Source organism: Miscanthus floridulus, chromosome 17 (genome assembly GCF_019320115.1).
Source record: "Miscanthus floridulus cultivar M001 chromosome 17, ASM1932011v1, whole genome shotgun sequence".
NCBI classification, from domain to species: Eukaryota; Viridiplantae; Streptophyta; class Magnoliopsida; order Poales; family Poaceae; genus Miscanthus; species Miscanthus floridulus.
In genome coordinates this window covers 104253658-104264055 of record NC_089596.1, presented here as the reverse complement: position 1 = coordinate 104264055, position 10398 = coordinate 104253658, and the positions used below count along the sequence as shown (strand labels likewise).

Genomic DNA, 10398 nt, shown 5'->3' with positions numbered 1-10398 from the left:
AGAGTTATGCACGACATTTCAAGCACTATTCATGCCTTTTACTGTCACTTATTATGCATAAGTTACTTGGTTTAGCACTCACCTTAATTACCACTCCAAAGTGAATAGCCATAAACACGTGCGTGCTTTTGCTTAATTACCACTCAACTCAAAGTTAATGGCTAGCATCGTGCACATGCATGCCCCTTTTATGACTAAACGATACAAATAACACCACAATAATTTTCTTGAAAGGGAGAGGAAAGAGTATTTCAACACATAATTCATCACACTAAGATATTTAATAATAAGAATTGTTATCGTTATTTACATGAGCCGCATTTTAGTTAAAGTAATCTAACATTGATATCATCTTCTTTTTATAAATTTGATTAAATTTTAAATAGTTTGTTTCTTTATCAAAGACGGAACTAGAATTTTATCTTTTTTTTCGGACGCAAAGTACAGGGACACACACGAAAGGGAACTCCAAGTTCAACAACCGGAAGGGAAAAAAGAAACGAGAAACAAATCAAATCAGGTATAGATCGCCTAGGCGTGCCACAACATGCTCACCCCTACTACGTCCATGCTAGACGCACAATCCTGGCAACCTACGACGTGACAAACCTTGTCAGTGGTCACACAAGCAGCCTGGCACGTCCGACGTCCTCAAGCACGCAGTGGCGCTTCGTCGTTAGCAATGCTGCAGCTGCTAGTCCAAAGTATAGTAAACCTTGGCTTGCAGCTCACAGGAGCATTGCTTGCAAATACGCTTAGGAGTGAGATCTAACAAAACGGCTGCAGATTTACGATCACCATTCTGATGAACACGAACACTAGGAACCGGCTCAAGCTGCTCAGCCATAAGAGCTCTCACCGATCCAGCTATTTCTGCCCGGCAGACGAACTGTGTCACAGTCAAGTTGAAGCTCTACCAAAATGGGTCTAAATCTGAATCATGGGCTATCCGACCTAGCTAATACAATCCGATCCGCCCGAAAAACAACCTGATTCTACCAATGCATTGCATTGAGTAGAACCGTAGATGGAAGTAATAATTTTCGACTCGTGACTCGACCTAATCTGACAACAAAGATATGGCAACGACGACAACGGACCAGCCATTGCCGTCGGCGAGTTGAAAGCATCGGGGGCTTGCTGACGCAGCTGCTACTCAGCGAATTGCACGAGCTGGAGACTTAGGAGCAATTGGGCTCTTTTTGCTGAACTGATTCTGAGATAAGGTAATAACCAGCATCATTTGCGCTGTTTCTGACACGGATTATCTAGGGCTACAACTGCATATTTACATCAATTTTGAATGAAGAAACTAACGATGTCGCTATATAAATATTACTAATAACGAATCGCCTGCCTCAAAATAAGCGGCCGCTTAGCTTCCTTCCACCCTAGCGCTCCTCTGATGTGAACTTGTTCCAAGCATCCTGCAAAATAGGTGGCAGGAGGTGAGCAAAGTTTCTCTCCTTTTTTCCTGCTTCATTTACTGATATTGAATCATCGCATAGCACAAATAAGAATGAAGAGGGAAAGGCCGCCTATCCAGAAATGAAGTTTTTGCAGCAACATTTCACCAATAAAAAAACAGTTGGTTTGCAGGCAATGCAAAGTTTTCGAACAGAGTTCCAACAAAGCAAAAATGTGCATCAAGTGTCTGTTTAATTGTAAAAGTTCTTTGCGATTGCTTCCGTGAATGTGCATGCATTTTCCAGTTGTAGTTAATAGGTAAGATACAAGGGGCACACCAGCGTCTGCTTAAGTTGAGAAAAAGGGAATGACTTGTGCAGAAGCACAGGAAATTATCTAGCATAATTATCTAGGACGTTCACAGAAAGTTTGAAAAATCAGAAACCAAAGTTCTGTAACTAAAGTACACACAGGAGAAAGAAAAAGGAGACTCCGGAAATGCAGCCATAAATAGAAAGGGTTGCTCTAATGGAGTTCCAAATGACCAGAGCATTCAATGTGGACAGAGCGCATACCTTAAGAAGATCAAAAACCTTCTCACAAATGTATTTCTGTCTGATTGTAGCGCCCCTTTGCTGTAATTTATCTGGATGGACACATAGGGTTGCCTTCCTGTAAGCTTTCTTCACAGCAACAGCTGTAATGAGATCTGTCAGTGGCACCGGTTGCCAGCCACTATCAGCTCCAAGAATCTGCCAGGGAAAACAGAGCAACACATGATAACCTTTTCCATGTTCTATGTTACGGATTAAAAAGGTGCATGAAATTTAACTGCTTACGTATTGCAATGTGGATAGCAAGGCCCTCAGATTTCCTTCCTTTCCGTTTGACCATCTCTTGATCTCAGGATCCAGGAATTCAGACAACCTCTGAAATACATAAACACCAATACAACAACAACAACAACAACAACAAAGCCTTTAAGTCCCAAACAAATACATAAACACCAATACTATGAATAAATGCAGATACAGTAAGAATGTCCTCTGTGTGTAAATGTCTTACATGTTTCTCTGCTTGCTCTCTTTGAGCTAGCAGGTCCCGCATGTTCTTCTCAGCAAGCGCTTTTGTCTGAAAATAGGGAATGTGCACGTCACCAAACTACTGACAAAAATAAGGCAAAAAAAAATGAAATAAAACCCAGAAAGGAGTATCAACTATACCACACGCTCAGCTGTGCGTTGATGCCTCTCTAATCTTGCTTTATGTCTTAAAGCGGACTCAACCTCAGCCACTGTTGCCAACAAATATCAAAGAGCAGAAAATTAGACTAGTAACAACCACATATTTTTACAAAATGCATGCAAGGCTTCCTCGGAAAACATGATTTACAATAAAGTCTTGAATATATTAAGTACCTCTGTTGCTGGAATCTGGGTTTCGAATGAAATTACTAGAAGCTGCCCTCTGAAATTGTGACTCCTGTCGAATATCCTGTATCCAGAACCCAGATTTATATCTAGTCAGCGTTTTCTCTAAAAAGGAGAAACAAAAAGAAAACAAGGTTGCATAGTAGAGTCTGAATTGCAAATTGCATCACACAATGGACCATACCAACAACGAAATACACCTACCTGATTGGTGGACTTAAAACTCTCCTTGAAAGAGGATTTGTATCGTTCCCTCCGTTCTCTTGCCTCTGCGAGAGCCTTCTCAGCCTTTGCCTTTTCTATTGCCCGCTCCCGAGCTTCAGCAGTCGCTCGCTCAACTGCCGCACGTTCTGCTTTTATCCTAGCTTCTCTAGTAGCCCTTTCAGCAGCTGCTTCAACACTTGCTCTCTCTTCTTTCTCTCGAGCCTCTGCAGATGCCCGTTGCCGTGCAGCAGTAATTCTTTCTAAAGCCATCTTTTCTGCCTTTTCACGAGCTTCAGGCAAATGCTCTCTCGTGTGCTTCTCTTGTCGCTCTTTCAACAGCAAGTCTATCCTTTTTACGTTCCCTCTCCCTTTCTACCTCTTCCAATTTTCTTCTTTCCTTCTCTTCAGCAAGTTCTCTTTCTTTCTCCAATTTCCTTCTTTCCTTCTCTTTGGCAAGTTCTTTTTCTTTCTCCAATTTCCTTCTTTCCTTCTCTTCGGCAAGTTCTCTTTCTTTCTCCAATTTCCTTCTTTCCTTCTCTTCAGCAAGTTCTCTTTCTTTCTCCAATCTCCTTTCGTTTTCTTTTTTCTCGTGTACACTTTGAGAAGACCCTTTGTCCTTCTCACATGCACTATCTGCTGTTGTCATGTTCTCCCCCTCTTTGGTCGTCTGAACTCCATGTCCCTCATTTTTCCATGTCCCAGTAGGAACTGATGTCGGAGCTTCAGCAGATTTAGTTACACCACACGTTGTCTCCAAGGGAGATGGTACATGCTCTGCCTTTGATATCCTTGCTGTAGTGTCTTTTTCTTCCATTACGCTTGCCGTCCTATGATCTTCACATGTAGACCTTTCTGTTGGTAATTCTTTTTCTCCTCTATTGGAAACCTCTCCGGTTTCTTCAAGACCAGGAACATCCCAAGATGTCTGAGAAGCAGTGGTATCATCTTTCTGCATTGAGTGCTGCATGCGAGTATACATTTCGGAAGAGAAAACCAGCTCATCTTTCGAATTAATAATTGTTCTGGCAGTGCTATCACTTGTAGCTTTGATGACAACTTCATCGCCTGAAAGGGATTCAGATCCAACTTCATCACAAGCTGTATCACACTTTGCATCTACATCATTTTTTCCTCTGTTGGTGCTTTCAGATGAATTTTGGTCCTCCTGGTTACAGCGAGCAGATCCTTCTTCAGTACCTGTCCACTCACCTATTTTCTAATGCGGTTTCATCTGCTTCTTTGCCATTAATACCAGACACAAATGCATCCATTCCTTCTTCCATGTTCTCCTCTTCACCATGCCCTAATGACCCATGCATTTCTTGATCTAGTTCTCTTTTAATCAACTTGCTAGCTACCTCAAATACATTCAGCATGTTTGATTCTTCTGGGTCTGCAAAGTTATCATTTTGTAGAATATCATCATTCGCATCTTTAGGACAATCAGCGTAAAGATCCACAATTGTTACTTCAGGGTGTGCACATGGACCAACTTTCTTCTCAATTTCGACTTTCTGTACTTTTTCAGAGACTAAATTTATCTTGGCACCTTTGTTATGGAAGTGTGATGGCAGCAAGAGTGATCCATCAATAAAGCTGAATTTTTCTCTTCCATAAGTTCCAGCTTCCTGCTCAATTCTATTAGGTCCCCTCGTGAAAGCATCACATACATCAGATTCTTTAAGTTCTTCTAAAATCAATGATTTAATGTTACTTCCCTGGGAAATAGCAACATTAGATACATCTGAGGATTCCTGAAACTTTTCATTACTCCAAGAAGTGTGTTGCATCCTGCCATCACAAGATACTTCTGGTGCCAGTTTACTGTTTGTGGCCTCTTTTGATGTTCCTGCTAATGGACTTACATTTGGACTAATATTACCATGGTCTCTAAGATCACTGGCATTTACTGATGAGCAGGCCTCTGCTAATGAACCTGACACATCCTTGAAGACATCCAGCTTTGTGGAGGTTCCACTTGTAGGAAGCTCAAGACATTTATCAGTATCATGTCTTTCCTTAGCATTTTCCAGTGTTACAAGTCCCTCACCAATTGAATTATGAGTCTTTTGGTGTGCCATATTTTCTGTAGAAGGTTCTAACATCACAGACACCCCATCTTTGTCCACTGGAGCTGTCTTGTTCTCCCTCAGATTTACATGTTTCACCCCCACATTCCTGCCATCATTAACCTCCCATAGTTTTTCATACCTGTCCAAGTCAGAGTCTGCTGCATTGAATTCAGTTTCCCTCTGATGATTGATGACACTAATAATGGGATCCATTTGCTCGCATTTATCACCTCCCTCTGTGGCATCATCAGTTTTGCATTTAGGATCATCTCCGGTTACCTCAAAAAAGTCATTACCTGACTTCCAGTTGCCTAGTTTCTCTAGTTTACTGGAAGTTTGACAGGACTCAGTGCAGTGTTGCACCATGTGCGGAGGCTTCTCCAATGGAAGTACCTTTTTCCCATTGTCATCGAAATGATCTAATCTGACTGCACTTAACTTTTTATGCTTGTCAAACAAAGAATCATCAGGGTTCTGTTCTTCTTTCGATGACTTTTTCACCGATAGTTTTTGTTCGGAAGTATCGACCTCTACAGAAAAAGGAGACTTGATTTCCATAGACCTTGTGCTTCTTAGATGACTTGGCTTCTTCCGCAACTTAAAACTGTCACCTTTTCCCTCTAACAATGCTTTTGCAGCCTTTAACCTAGCTTCAGCAAAATCCATTGCCTCCTTCATAGCTGCTGATGCAGAAGTTGGATTGGCATCAACTTTCTTGTCAGTATGAGGCATGTTGCTACTTGAAGTGGTACGTGCAGCAGAAGTTGGAGAGCAATTGTGGTTTACAATATTGACGCCTCCTTTAGCTGCAATCTCTTTCTTGTTGAGCAGTTTAGGTTGCTGCCTCAATATTGGCTGTACTTTGATTGGTTGTGTCTGTGCATCACTGTCAGATACCCGAAGAAACGCATAATCAGGAGGCGTTACAGTACTGCGTGTTGAATGAATATCAGAGTTCTTGTGGTTTTCATTTACAGACATACTTCCAGAAATAGGTGTCCATGATGGACTTTGCTGCTTCTGATCAACTGCAAAATCACTCTCAGGACTCCGCACACTCGTGTTAGCAGAGCTTGGGTTCTTATTATTACCATCATTGGCTATTGTGTTGTCAATTCTTGAAACATGATTGATTGCTGTGTCATGTGACAAATTGCGAGAATCAATTACAAAGTCCAACGAAGGTTTAGCTGTGCAGGTCGTCATCTCAATTAGATCATCGGGTCTCCTCTCAGTAGTTTTGTTATATGACATCACAAACTGTGGACTTTCTGTGTCTGGAGAGAAGCATATTGGAGAAAACTTATGGTCTTTAAAGTGCTGACAATGATCCAGATTTTGATAGTGTTGAGGAAGTATAGAAGGCTCATCCTCCAGCTGGCTGGATTCTTTTTTAAACGATGATCTGTTAATACAAAAAGTTGATGGTAAACCATGTGACAGATAGGAAGCACAGACACACTTTTAACTACCAAAGCAGATTACAGGGGGGCAAACATGAATAAAAAAGTAGAACAATCATATTACACTAAACATGTTGCTGAATTACAGAATGCAGATTGAAAAAATTAAACTTGATTGCTTTTGCTGGAATCACATTTTGCTGCATGTTATTTTCACTGAGATGCACTTCATATCATATATAAGACAATAAACACAAATATTTGATGGTAATTACTGGCAGTAGATATTACAAATATAGCATATTACATCACTCATTACCTTTATCAGCATCCTGTCAAAATGGATGCTGCAGCATACAACACTACAAGATATACATACGTTACAACCCCCAACCCCACCAAGTAACGCCTCTACTCATTATGGACAAGACCTAAAAGGGAAAAAAAAACAAAGGAAATGGACCAGATGCAAAAGGAAATTGACCCGATTCCCATCTCCTATCTCACCTCCCGTGGTGGTTTACCCGTTTTCATTATCCTTGCAATGCCCATGGCCAGCTAGCCTCACCAGCTTATCAGATGTAGCTTGTTGGCCAGCAAGGTCATAGTGCACCATCCATGTTTAATGCATCCATTCCCTAGCAATACAACACATCAACCGGACATGCTAAAGTGTGGTTTGACCACTCTTGCACTGACCTGGCTGATTTACCCAACTACCACATCCTCTTCAGTTCCACATGTTCCTATCGTTGTGTGGCACTGGCTTCTTCCTCAGGAGGAAGCAGGGACTTCTAGTTCCTTGGTTCTACTACAATCACTGGTAGATCTTTCACCAAATAATGGAGGAGCACCAACTCATTTGGCGCTATAAGGTGTGGTGGGCCCATGATTAAAAATCTTCGCCAATGGTTACATGGAATCTATTAGGGAAGATTGGTTACAACTGAATGAGACAGGGAAACTGCTCACATGGGCGAAAAACACAAATCAAGGGATGTCCATTTCTGTGCGTACCACTAACCATAGAATAACATACAATATACATGCTTCCACCAACCAAAGTCAACCTTATACTTGATTTTAAGAAGCATTGAAGATTATTTATCTATACCAAGCTTGCTCGACGAAATTCGTACCAATCCTATGAATTTCGTCCACGGCAACTGTGGAAAACTTATTATTTTAATTCATCCTATCCTACTCTTCTTGAAAGTTCAACTTTGTTTTAAATCCATGGAAATAGACTGTGCTTGTAATGTCTGCAGACCGTATGAGGATCTCCACCAGGAGATCATACATCTTAATTCCAACAATATACATGAAAATAAATAAATAGAAGGTCGCAAACGACGAGTCCTTAACAGAAACCCCCAAATGCCACAGAAGCCCAAAAAGAAAGGTGCAAATGACAACACCACCCGATGGCACCATTTCACGCTAAGAGGAATAATGAGTGAGCAGAAAAGGCTCTGCTTTCCCCTCAAAGAAGGAAGACACCTTTACGAACCAGGAAATGCAAAACTGTCCCAGAAACGCCTAATGCCGCATAAGCAGCTTCTCCAACACTTCAACACTAACAACACTCTGGACGGAGAGCAAAGCGGCGTAAAAAAAGGAGGATCGGAAGAGGCACCTTTACGACGAGAAGAACGGAAGATGTGCAAGGTAAAAAGCCCGCAAATCCCCACCCCCAATCTACCCACCAGCAGACTACGACGTGACACGGTCGCATTTCCGAATGGAGAAAGCAAATCGTGAACCCCACTCATGGCCGTCTTTCAAATCCACGTCTGCAAACGAAGAACGCCCAAACCGGGGAAGCAGCAAAGGTCGGGCGCACTGTCCACCCAGCGGGAAACACACACAGACACACAGGAGACGAATGTCGGAGAGGGAGGGAGGGAGCGCGCGCAGCACAGACCTGCTGGTGGAGCTCCCGCTGGACGAGGCGATCTCCGGGTCCGTCTCCCTGGCAGCCTCCGGCTGGGGCTCGGGTTCGTGCTGCGGCGCGCCGAAGAGGTCCTCGTACGGCAGCGCGAAGTCGGCGAAGTCGAAGCGGCCGAAGATCTCCCCGTAGTCCCCCTTCCCGCGGCAGGCGAAGAAGCCGCCGGCGCCGCCACCGGAGGGCGCGGGCGGCAGGTCGAGGTACGGGATGGAGCAGGTCGCGGCGACGCCGCCGAACACCTCGGCGTAGTTCAGCGGCGCGCCCCCGAACGGCGCCGCGAAGCGCGGCGGCCCGCCGAACACGTCCCCGTACGCCGCCCGCGCCGCCGCCACTCCTCCTCCTCCTCCTCCCACGTCACCAACGCCCCCCGCTCCCGCCGCCGCGGCGGCAGCCTTCCGGTGGTGCCTCCTCTCCCTCCGCGCCGCGTCCATGGCCGCCAGCGCGCGCCCACGCGCGAGAGCGCGCTAGGGTTTTCTCACCGCCCCGCCCCCTAGACCCTCGCCCACCCTCCGTGCACAGTGGTTTGGGGGAGGGAAGGAGGAGGAGAGGAATGGAGAGGGAGGCGAGCGCTTCGCGAGGTCAGAGTGGGAGGAGACGAAGCGGCTTTACTCGGGAGTCGCGGTGTTTGGGGGGTGTCCGTCCGTGTTTTGCCACAAAAACCGCCGCGCCTGTGTCGCCTCGTCCTTGTGGGGCATGCCAAATTGGCATGGACGCCGCGGTGTGGAGGAGGGCTGCTGCGTCCGTGGTGCCGGCTGTTTTCGCGTTGCGGCCGCGCGGAAAAGCGTTGTCTCGCTGGAGCGGATAGCGCATAGCGGAACGGATGGGTCGGAGCGGGCGGGGGATGTCCGTCCCGTCCCGTCCAAGGAGGGGACGCGGTCGGAACCGCGTCGGCGCGGGTCCTTGTCGCTTCCTGCCTGATGCCAGCTACGGCGGGCGCGCGGCCACCGGGGGCGTTGGGTTGGTAGACGGCGGTGGCTTTGCGGTTTTCACCGTGCCGACGCTTTGGCTTTGGGTTGGGTTGGGTTGCGGCGGCGACGGTGGTGGGATCAATCATCCTTGGCACGCTTCTAGGGTAGGTTTTGTGCAGGGTAATCATTTGTGTTTCTATCTTACTTAGTACTATCCTAAGAGCGTGCTAGATAGATCTTACTTAGTACTATACTAGCAGCGTGCTAGATAGATCTTACTTAGTACTATATTAGCAGTGTGCTAGATAGATCGAGTAAACTAGATATGACGTTTGACAGGGATAAAATAGCATTTCTTATCTTGAAATGTACGTTAAGACAATGTACATATATCAATTGTCATGGCAAATTTGGTAAAATATTTTCTCGAGTATATATGGATCCACGTACGTACGTACGTGCATGGCGATCTCGCCTGTGCCATGCAGATCGCCGCCTGAACCGTTCGATTTACCCTGGATGAACGAGAAACGTCTCTTAACTGAATGTCTGGATGTGATAAATAGATAGACGTTATCCGAACACGATGCTTTACGTGGTTTAGTCGAATGACGTTAACGTGTTACGCGATGTGTGGCTTTTTGTCTGATGAGTTGCGCCTATTTCTTTTTCCTCGAGATTTTTTTCTTTAGTAGATCTTGTAACGGTTAAGATTAGGTCCTATTCTTTTTGTCTTTGTATTCGACAACATTTTACTCATTCGGTGGACACATCTTCAAATAACTTACTTCCACATTTGACCGAATGCCATGTTAAATTACTTTGTGATTGACTAAATTTATACCAACAATATGAATATCTACAATACTACCAGATTTGTTATTAAATATATTTTTATAACATACTCTATCTTATAGATATATATTGATATTTTTTGAAAAAGATAGATATAATTTTTAAAAAATAAAAGATAGGTAGACTTCATCTCGCAGATATATTGATATCTTTTTTGAAAGAAAAAAAATC

At 44.3% G+C, this 10398-nt stretch overlaps 1 pseudogene; it reads right to left on the bottom strand.

The window, feature by feature from the left end:
• Positions 1-1181: 1181 nt before the first annotated feature.
• LOC136518137 (auxilin-like protein 1) lies at positions 1182-9236 on the bottom strand (annotated as a pseudogene).
• Between the last annotated feature and the right edge of the window lie 1162 nt (positions 9237-10398).